The following is a 10,837-nucleotide window of genomic DNA, read 5'->3' as shown; positions in this document are numbered from 1 at the left end:
GCATCCAGTTCGACATTCTCCGGCAGACCAACGATCAGCCGGTTCCATCAAAGATTTTCAGCGAGCACACATCAAGCCATTCCGACTGCTTGGGACGGTGGAAAATTGGCACTATCGATTGTGGCAGAAGCAGCAGCTGGCTGGCGGTGATCGGATCGGTTCAGTGAGAAGCTTTGGACGGTTGCCAATGGAGGAAAACACACTTTCAAAAGCGCGTCACTGCTTGCATCAAACACATCAAGATGATACTTTCCCGAGTGATAATAAGTGAAATCTGGTAAAACGGCCTTTCTCAAGGCCACAAAATTTCATTCGCAAGAGTTGTTTAGAATGCAATTTGAGAAAATTGAGACTGCCACAAGACAGCTGAAATGAGCGCAAATGATTTATTCTCTATAAGCTATTTTCTCACAATTTGTTTCTACAAAGTTAATACGGAAAAGTCTGTCTAATTCATGTTTCTATGAATTATTGATTGATTTTATTGACTTGCATATTGAAAGAATTTTAATTTTACGTCACTCAGAATTTGATCATGATGAAACACGCTCCGCGATTCCGTTCCATTTGCGCTAGCTGCAAAAATGACTGAGAAACACTCGGAAAGGGCGGTGCTACAGGCTCTATTCTGTGGGTATAAATTGTGTGTGCATGCTCCACCCCTCATCATTCACACTTTGCACCTTGCCCAGAGAGGTCATCGATACGGAGCAAACACGAGCTCGCATGCATCATCGTGGTGCCAGCAGCAGCATCCAGTTCGACATTCTCCGGCAGACCAACGATCAGCCGGTTCCATCAAAGATTTTCAGCGAGCACACACCAAGCCATTCCGACTGCTTGGGACGGTGGAAAATTGGCACTATCGCCATTGTGGCAGAAGCAGCAGCTGGCTGGCGATGATCGGCTCCTACCAGTAATGGTGGTGATCGGATCGGTTCAGTGAGAACTTTTGGACGGTTGTCAATGGAGGAAAACACGCTTTCAAAAGCGCGTCACTGCTTGCATCAAACACATCAAGATGATACTTTCCCGAGTGATAATAAGTGAAATCTAGTAAAACGGCCTTTCTCAAGGCCACAAAATTTCATTCGCAAGAGTTGTTTAGAATGCAATTTGAGAAAATTGAGACTGCCACAAGACAGCTGAAATGAGGGCAAATGATTTTTTTTCTATCAGCTATTTTCTCACAATTTGTTTCTACAAATTTTATACGGAAAAGTCTGTCTAATTCATGTTTCTAATTATTGATTGATTTCGCCGACAGACAAAAATATTCGCTGTGAAATGACAAGTAAAGACACGGACACGTTTAATGCTTCCAGTGAGCTATTTTCTCTTTGAAGGAAACACGATACTAGACAACGGACTAGCATGCAACGCCCAGTGGCACAGCCGAAAACTTTTCCTGACAGCTGCGGCGGGAATCGAACCCGCGCTCCTTAGCACGATGCGACTAAAGGCTTGGTGACCTTAGCCGCACGACCACGAAGCCACACAATACTTTCGCCACGACAATTCGCGATCTTAATTTTTGAAGGTTACTTCATTCTATTTGCAGACGTAATTTACGAAAGCTATTGAATTTGTGCCTTTGTCAAGGCCACCACATTTTCATGAGAGAGTTGTTATAGAAAAATTTATCAAGTGATTTTGTTTCAGGCCTAATTCATACGAAATTTAGAACGCATCATCGCATGATTCATGTAAACCGAGATGTAAACGGTTAATCATCACAGCCACATAACCCACAAGGCAACGGTTTAATACATTTAATTTTTCAATCATTTAATGTTCTTAAGTAATTACTCATATTATCTGTCCACTGAAGCAGGTTGAAGTTGCTGCATCCTGCTCCCACCCATTTGTTGACAAATGGATAAGAGCAGGATGCATCAACCTCCAGCCGATTTCAACCTACCTCACTCAACAGGACTGGAAACCGTAGCTCCGCCTTTTTGGAATGATTCTCTGTTTAATCACACTGCCCGCCCATTTTCCTTTCGCTGGCATACCTAACAGAATTGGTTATGGGTTTTGTGGTTATAAAAGTCATAGCATTGTGTCACTAGTTGTCCATTTTGACTCTACTGTCGACGGAGGTGGTTCTTCCGAGGAAGTGTTCTCTGCCAGTGAAGTGTCAGTTGAAAAGGTGTGAAGTGAGCTGTTTGGCGTGCGTTATCAGTGAAAGATGTCTCGACACATGCAGTCCAAGTACCTTGCGGAGTCCCGCAAGCGAAGGCGTGAAGAGGAGGAAGAGATTCGAGTTTCGCCGAAGCCTGCATTGACCAGTGCTGAACGGATGAGGCAGTACAGGCTACGGAAGAAACAAACGCGGGAAAATGTCAGCGTTGGCGTCGACGCAAATACCATTACCGATACAGCTCCGACTGTCCAGCCCGACCCGGTGCCTAATTATATCCTTGAGCCTCTTCCGGGTAGGAGCACCGATCCGGTTTGGTTTGTTGCTGTCGCGCAAGATGGATCGTTACTCTTTAGCGGTAAGTGATGTGTAAATTCAGTAACAAATTTTGAAAACGACGTATAATCAATGCTACACCATTGATGATACGTCGTTTTCAAAATTTGTTACTGAATTTACAAACTTTAAACCACGCTCGTTGGATACACCACACAGGAGATCGCTGTGATCGTGATTGTTCTCAGATCGAACCAAATTGCTAAATTTCTTTAAAGCCATCAGTACACACTTTGCCAAGTGTACAAACTTTTCCGCACGCATCAACCAACGGCAAAGCATACGCTTGACATTTCCGATGTTTTGACAATGTTGAGACCGACTTTGGCCTGCTGGATTATGCGTGCGGAAAAATTTGCACACTTGGCGAAGCGTGTACTGCTAGCTTAAGATTAGACTCAGTTTAGTACTCAGGATCAAATATTTTACAATGAACGAGCATCATCTAACATTAATTTCATTCTGATCAATACAAATCAAATGTTTGTACATTGATTTTACGCCAATGATCGTAAGTTATGCAATACTTTCTCATTCTCGCGAATAACCTACTCAAAAAGTTCCACGACCGAACGAGGATTCAAACGCAGCAACAGGTTCTCATTGAAAATTCGCAAGTTCACCACCACTGCTCTCTGGATCACAAATTCTCAGCTGACAAATAAATAATAAATAATATAAATGGTTAACAGTGACGGTCTATTTATATTATTTATTTGTCGTTTGAGAATTATAAATATAATTTTGGATAACAAAACTTCATTCTGACGTTACGCCCAAACTGGGACAAAGTACTCTCCTTAGCTAATTATGTCATGAATACATATTACCTGAGAGCTTCCTTTTTTATTTTTTATTTGATTAAACTCAAACATTGACTTCATTCTATTTCCTTGTTTAACAGCCAATGTATACAGAGTAAGTGATTCAGCCTTTTGCTTTTCAATCTTTAGTTCCATTGCGTTTTGTTAAAATATTGTATGTATTGTGTTGGGATATTGACATGTTTGTGTGATCAGCTGTTAGCTGCTGGGAGTTAAGAGAGCTTTCTTGCATCCTTTTGTATTATGTATATCATGTGACAGGTCAGATGATACTCTATGTCCAAGAAAGTTCCGAATGTTTTCATTACAAAAAGATCCTGGACTGATCAGAAATCGGGCACGCATCCCTCAGCATTGCCTTGCTAAATACCTGAGAGTTTATCGCTTCAAATATTTTTCCCTCAAAATTGGAATATTTGCACTGGATGTTGCACCTTTTTTGTGAACTATGTGAATTAATATCTGACGGAAATCAATTGTGAAATTCATTGCAAAACGCATTTATCAACTTCAAGAAACAATATGTACACGTTTAACAGTAGTTCCTTCCACATTCGCTTTAATTCATTGATAGGAAAAAATCATGACATCATGATTCAGACAGATTCTGTACAGGCCATACAAAACTTTATGTTATGCTTTAAGTAGCTTGCAATATAATAGAAAAATGATATTCTAGTTGAATCCGAAATTTGCCGACGCGTGAATGACAATTGACAGTTTTTGTCTAATTTTTATAGGTTCCGCTCCGCCTGTTATCAGAGGTGGAGAAACTCAAGACGGACAATTTCAAAGCCAAGGTATGTATGCTACGAAAAATATATGCATTTTGTTTTTTGTGAAAATCAAAATATTTATTTGAATCGTCAACAATCATCAATTCAAAAAGAGTACAAATATCCAACAAAGAAATCTTACTTGTAAGCCTTGAGTGATAATAACTGAATTGTGCGATTATTGGGTACCTACTACCTCTAAAAGCCTTTATAACTGAACCTATTATAGCTTTCGAATATATTATTCAAGGTGACAAAATCGTAAAAAAAATGAGCTTTTAACTTTTATACACCACACTGTGAATTAAATTAATCATTTATGATTCATTAATTGAACACTATTCAAAGCCATACTTTTCAATATTGATTTCATTTGTTTTTTTTTCAAATATTACAACTGTATATTATAACCTTTTTAACTTTTGAAAGCTGACGAAAAGTATGTCACAAGTTTTCTATGTGGACCTTGAACCTGCATAACTCGATTGTTATAAATAACTGAAACATTAACGTGAACGAACTTTTACAGAGATTGTTCCGTCGCATTCTGGGCAAAACAGATTTGTTCAAACTCCTGATATCTCTAGTCAGGGTAAGTAATATGCAAATGCTATGTTTTAATCGCTATGAATATCGATTTGTACAATTTAACATAAGCTATTGCATTTTTTTCTCAAGGTGAACCGGAGTTTGAAAAAGCGGACCGAGAATTCCATAAACGGTTCATTGAGAATGACTTCGGTGTTGCATGCAGCGTGTGCGACAGGCTGTGGTTTAAAAATGATTTGAAACCAATTAAAGAAGCTGCAGGAAGGATATTGTTGGAAGGTGGTCATTTTGAATCTATCGTGGGATTTGAAGTGTGTCAAACCTGCCGAAGTACTTTGCAGCGAGGCACGGTGCCAACTTTGTCATCGTCAAATGGGTTCAAATATCCGCCTTACCCACCGAGTCTACCACCGCTAGACCCAATTAGCGAGAGATTGATCTCGCCTCGACTACCGTTTATGCAGATTCGCCGCCTGCGCCAAGCGCAAGGTATGACTAACTTACATTCTAATGATTCATTCGATTTTTATAAAATATCATCCGAAATTTTAGGCAGTTACACGATCATTGGTCAGGTGATCAATGTTCCAGTAGATGTAGATGAGATGGTTAGGGCACTTCCACGCGAGCTTGAAGATGATTATGCTTTTAACGTGTGCATTAAAAAGCACCTTATTCATAAATCAAATTACTTGTCTGGATTCGTCAAAAAGTCTGTGGTGAAAGCTTGGTTGGAATATCTTGTTACCACTCCTTTGTATAGACGGGAGGGGGTAAGTTTTAACCAGGAACGATTGAGCGCTATTGCTTCTGAGCCTCAACCTGGTTCATCGCGGGATGGAGACGCGATCCAGCTGGATATCATCGAGGAAACCAATGATGTGGAGATGTTTGCTGGTCAACAACAGACACTTATGTGGAATGAGGATAAGTGTTTGGAAATCGCCCCAGCTCAAAACAGGAGACCAGTTTCCATCGTTTACGATGATGATGCCGAGGAGCTTTCCTTTCCGGATATTTATCTTGGACACCCCAGAAAATTCAAGGCTGGGATTCACGTCACGCCTTTCATGAAGGCTACTAGTGAGCTGAGACGGAGTGATAGGCGAGGAGCCAAGCCCAACCATTTGCTGTACATGGCTATGAAGATTCTGCGTCTTCGAGTTACCGAAGGGTTACAGCATGTCTTCAAAAGCGTGGGAACCGCGAACATAACGCGAGGACAGCTCAACGACCGAGCTTTCGTGGAAGGTCTTATGGAACGGAACCTGTCGTTTATGAAGTCGATACCAAATTCAGTGCAATATTGGTATCAAAGGAAACAGGACCTTTTTGCCATGATACGACAGTTGGGGAAGCCAACCATGTTCCTGACTCTGAGTGCCAGTGAAACTCAATGGCCTCTTTTGTTGAAGCAGCTACACAAACTCTCCAGTGAGTATAACGGCATTGCTTTAACAGACCCGCTGCAGGAGTTGAGTGCTCTACAGCGAGCAACGTTGGTCAATGATGATGCCGTCACGTGCTGCTTGTACTTCAACAAGCTTGTCGATGTTCTCATGACGATCCTTTCTTCACCAAGGTTCAGCCCGTTGGGAAAGCATTACGTCGTGGACTCCTTCAAGCGCATCGAGTTTCAGCACCGCGGCAGCCCACATGCACATATCATGCTTTGGCTCGCAAACGATCCTAACGAAACTGTTTCTGAAGATATGCCTGCTACAATGGAGCTTATTAGGAAAGTTAGTTCCATCAGCGCTGTGCATTTACCGGAAACGATCAAGAAGCAGATTCATGACCACACGCGTACTTGTTACAAACGTAATGAAAAGCGTTGCAGGTTTAACATACCGTACTGGCCAATGAACGAAGAGCGTACACTGATTCCTCTCACCGCTGATGATAGTCGCCGTGATCGATTGAGGAAGCGTGCCTCGGAAATGAGACAAGTTTTGGAAACCAAGGCATTTGACACGTTAGAGGAGTTTCTAGACGACTGTAAATGTACATACGAGTACTACCTTGATGTTCTGCGTTCTTCGATTAAACGACCAACGATCTTCCTGAAGCGAGCGATGAATGAGCTATGGACGAATCCTTTCAACCCATGGATTGCTCAAAAGCTTCGTTCTAACATGGATTTGCAGTTCATCCTCGACGTGTACTCATGTGCGTGTTACTTGGTTGACTATGTCAACAAGTCGAACCGCGGTATAAGTGGATTGCATCGAGAGCTTATCGCTCTGCAAGAGCAGTATCCGGATCAAGATTACACGGCGTTGCTGAAGAAGGTTAGTTTGAAAATGTTGAACTCTGTGGAGATGTGTGCCCAGGAAGCTGCATGGGTACTTCTGCGATTGCCTATGTCTGAAGCCAGCAGGAAAGTTCAATTCTTGCCAACGATGTGGCCTCATGAAAGGATAAGATCTAGGAAACAGTACAGGCAGATGGATGAAGAGGAAATCGATGAGGATTCGACTGATGTGTGGACCAAGAACATTATCCAGAAATACGAAGAGCGCGATGGCTTAGAAGATGTTTGTTTAGCTGACTTCGCAGCACGGTACACTCAAAGAAGAGGTACTAACACCTACACTATCCGGAATGTTCCACGAATACTAAGATGGCGTGGCTACAGCATGAACGAGTTGGCTGAGTACAAGCGTGAATCGGTACTTTTGTTTTGGCCATTCAGAAACGAAGTCTGCGACATTCTGGATGGCAACAAGTTTCTTCAGCTTTATGATGCGAATGAGGCAGATCTCTTGAGAAAACGAAGGGAATATGACTGCGAGCTGAATTTGGAACAGACTGTAGAGGAATACCTTCGTACTTGTGAGAACGAAGAGGTTGGTGAGCAGGAGAATGCCGCTACAGAGAAAAATGATGAATTTGTGCGAACGATCATCATGGAGCCCAACAACGACGATATTGAACATTTGCCCACAGGAGCACTGAATGCTGTCATCAGGCAACGTACTAATGTCATGTCGAAAGAAGATTACTGTGCAATGGTGAGGACAACCAATGCTGAGCAGCGCGACCTCATCCTGCAAATGATCCACAGTTTGCACAGTTACGATGAAAGCAGCAAGCCGATGCAGATTTTCTTTACTGGACCTGCTGGGTGCGGTAAAACATTCACTCTGCGCATTTTAATGGAGACGATAAATCGCTACAGTCAAGCCCACAACGCGCAGAAGAACGCCTTTGTGGCGTGTGCTTCCACCGGAAAAGCAGCCGTTGCTATAGGAGGAACAACCGTTCATTCAGCGTTTCGGATCACTATGTCAAGGCGAGCCAATTCGAAACTCAGCTTTGAGATGCTGCAGTTGTATCGCAATGCTTTTGCAAACATTAAGGCGGTCATAATCGATGAAGTTAGTATGATTGGTGCGGATATTCTCAACACCATTCATGCGCGTCTTCAGGACATTAGTGGCAATTATGATGATCCATTTGGCGGAATTAACATCGTATTCTGTGGAGACTTGCGACAATTGCCACCCGTCAATGCAAGGCCTGTTTACAAGCCTACAGGTAATTCCTTTCACGGTGCTGTTCTTTGGCAAGCATTGGATTTCTTACCGCTTGTTAAGGTGATGCGGCAGACAGATGTAGAGTTCTCCAGTATACTCACTAAGATTGGTAATGGCCAGCAAATGACTGCTGAGGAGACCAAACTGATTGAAAGTCGGTTCCGTACTGTAGAGTGGTGTAAACAAAACGCACCAGGAGCAATAAGGCTTTATCATCGGAATGCGGATGTTGAAGCATACAACAACGAAGTTCTGCATAATCAGGATGCTCTGGACTGTATAGCAGATGACGTTTTTGCGGGATACAAGGACGCTGGTCAACTGGCAAGCTCTCGCATCAAGCTCTACAAGATGAGCGTCGTGGAAACCGGTGGGTTACCGTATTTGCTACGCCTTTCCGTTGGTATGCCATACATGATTACAACCAACGTCGATGTAGAAGATGGCGTAGTGAATGGTGCGATAGGTGAGCTGAAATATATTGAAAAGGATGAAGACGGCTCAGTTGTGAAACTATGGTTCAAGTACGACAACGAGACGATAGGTGCTGCGTTGAGGATCAAATCGCGACCAACTGTCTATTCAAGGCCAGGAATTCTGCAACCCGATTGGACTCCTATTGCAAAGCGTTCAGGTAACATAAAGCTAAGCAGCATCATTAAATGCAAACGCATACAGTTTCCGGTGGTTAGTGCCTGTGCGTTAACAGTTCATAAGTCGCAAGGTGGCACTTTCTCCGAGGTCGTGTATGATTATGACAAGAGTCAAGATCAGCAATTGGTGTACGTTGGCTTGTCACGTGTTACGACGCTTCAAGGCCTTTACTTAACGAACTCCGCAAACTCGTTTAAATTTCATCATGCTAAGGGTAGCAACTCACCAAAGATGGTGGATTTAAGGAACGAGTTGTTGCGTTTGAGTAATCACCGACTGCGTACACTAGGAGATGAACTGAGTGAAGTAGTTGAAAACAGCGGCTCTGCATGTACATTGATGAGCCTCAATGTACAGAGTTTGAACGCTCACGCGCAGGACATAGCGACTGATCGAATCCTTTCAAGCGTAGAATTTCTCGCTCTGAATGAAACCTGGATGGATGCTACCTCTCCAATAGAGATTGATGGATATAAGCGCATCACCCAGTGCAAGCGAATGGGTATGAGAGCGGCTGGAGTTGCGATCTATCAGAAGGAAACGGCATCAACCGTGGCTGTTCCGCATCCCATCAAGCAACTCGGTGAGGATCGAGACGAGACGTTTGCTGAAGTGATCAACTATGGAGACATATGTGCAGCAACGGTTAATATTATGGGAACCGAAGTACTTCTAATGTCGGTTTACATTTCACCAGGAACAACCATAAGAAATACAAAGTTGTTCATGACACGGAAATTGTTCAGATATGTTAGACTGGACACGCCAATGGTTGTCACTGGAGACTTTAATATTGACGTTTCCAAACAAGAAAATTTTGATTTCCTTAACTTCATGAAGAAGCATTTAAATTTAACATTAGCTAATCCTCATAACGAAGCAACCACACTAGGTGGATCGTGTATTGATTTAACCTTTATTAAAAATATTAGCGCAGAGTGTAGACGCTATTGCTCTTATTTTTCTTACCACCGTCCAATTTTGTCTGTGCTCGCAGTAGAAGTGCCCGAACCATCAAACATCTAATCTACGGAAGATACATCGCTACGCTCAAGAAACCGGAGCCCGGAATGCAACGTTATTCGATACGATACACAGCAAATACTCACCACAAACAACACCTGGTCGCTGACAATCATCGGCACAAGAACCTTCCCAGGAACATCAAAACCACCAAACACCAAACGGTCCTTTTCAGGACCACCAAAATAGTCCACAAGAGTTATTGGAGAAAGTTTTCCAGACCAACATATTTTCATTCCTGTTCTTGACACTTCTTCTATTTCTTTTCTACTTCTTTTTCTACTTCTTTTTGTTCTTCTAGGCAGAAATCCAAACTGAAACGGAGCTTGTCTCTCAGCTCAGCGTTTAATCATCACTTAAATAACTATTAACTGAGAATTTTCTTTTCAAGTCAACAATGTTTGCATTCGTACGCACAAACACGCACAAACACGGAAGTCAAGATCCTCGGCCGTAACGGAAATTACGTCCAGACACCCTTGCTGTTGCTTAATAGCTACGCATACACCAGATAGGGTAGAAGCTCCAAAAAAGTTTATTACACGCTAAAACTTGTCCTACGTCAAGCTTGCGGTTATGTCATAGACATTACCCACCCCTAGTTTTTTGCATTGGGTTTGCTGCAGAAAACTCCACCGGAATCCCCCGACGGAACTTCCTGGTGCAATCAGCGGTGGGCATTCTTGAATTAATCCAGCGCAATACACAACCCGGTGAAGAGTATCTTCACATGGAAATTGTAGGAAAATCCAGGTTTTGTAAGGGGACCTGGCCAAACGGGAAGCGAGGGTGTTCCAGATTCGCAAAGTTATCCCGACGGACATATCGTCCGAAAACCCCGAGGACAAAGTGAAGGTGCTCCGGGTCCGCATATTGCAGCTCCGGCTGGTTAAGCCACTCCACGATGGCCAAGGGTGGGTCGATCGGGCGGCAACATGGCACCAGGCAGCATCATCACGGTCCCACACTGACACCATACACGAATTACCCACG

At 42.9% G+C, this 10,837-nt stretch overlaps 1 protein-coding gene across 1 annotated transcript in view; it reads left to right on the top strand.

Moving 5' to 3' along the window:
- The window catches only part of LOC109422212 (tyrosine-protein kinase receptor), a 251,711-nt gene that overhangs the window by 114,447 nt on the left and 126,427 nt on the right, over window positions 1-10,837 (top strand). The gene's annotated exons all lie outside the window — the stretch shown is intronic.

The sequence above is a fragment of the Aedes albopictus genome, chromosome 3, assembly GCF_035046485.1.
Source record: "Aedes albopictus strain Foshan chromosome 3, AalbF5, whole genome shotgun sequence".
NCBI classification, from domain to species: domain Eukaryota; kingdom Metazoa; phylum Arthropoda; class Insecta; order Diptera; family Culicidae; genus Aedes; species Aedes albopictus.
This window is presented reverse-complemented; position numbering and strand designations above follow the sequence as displayed.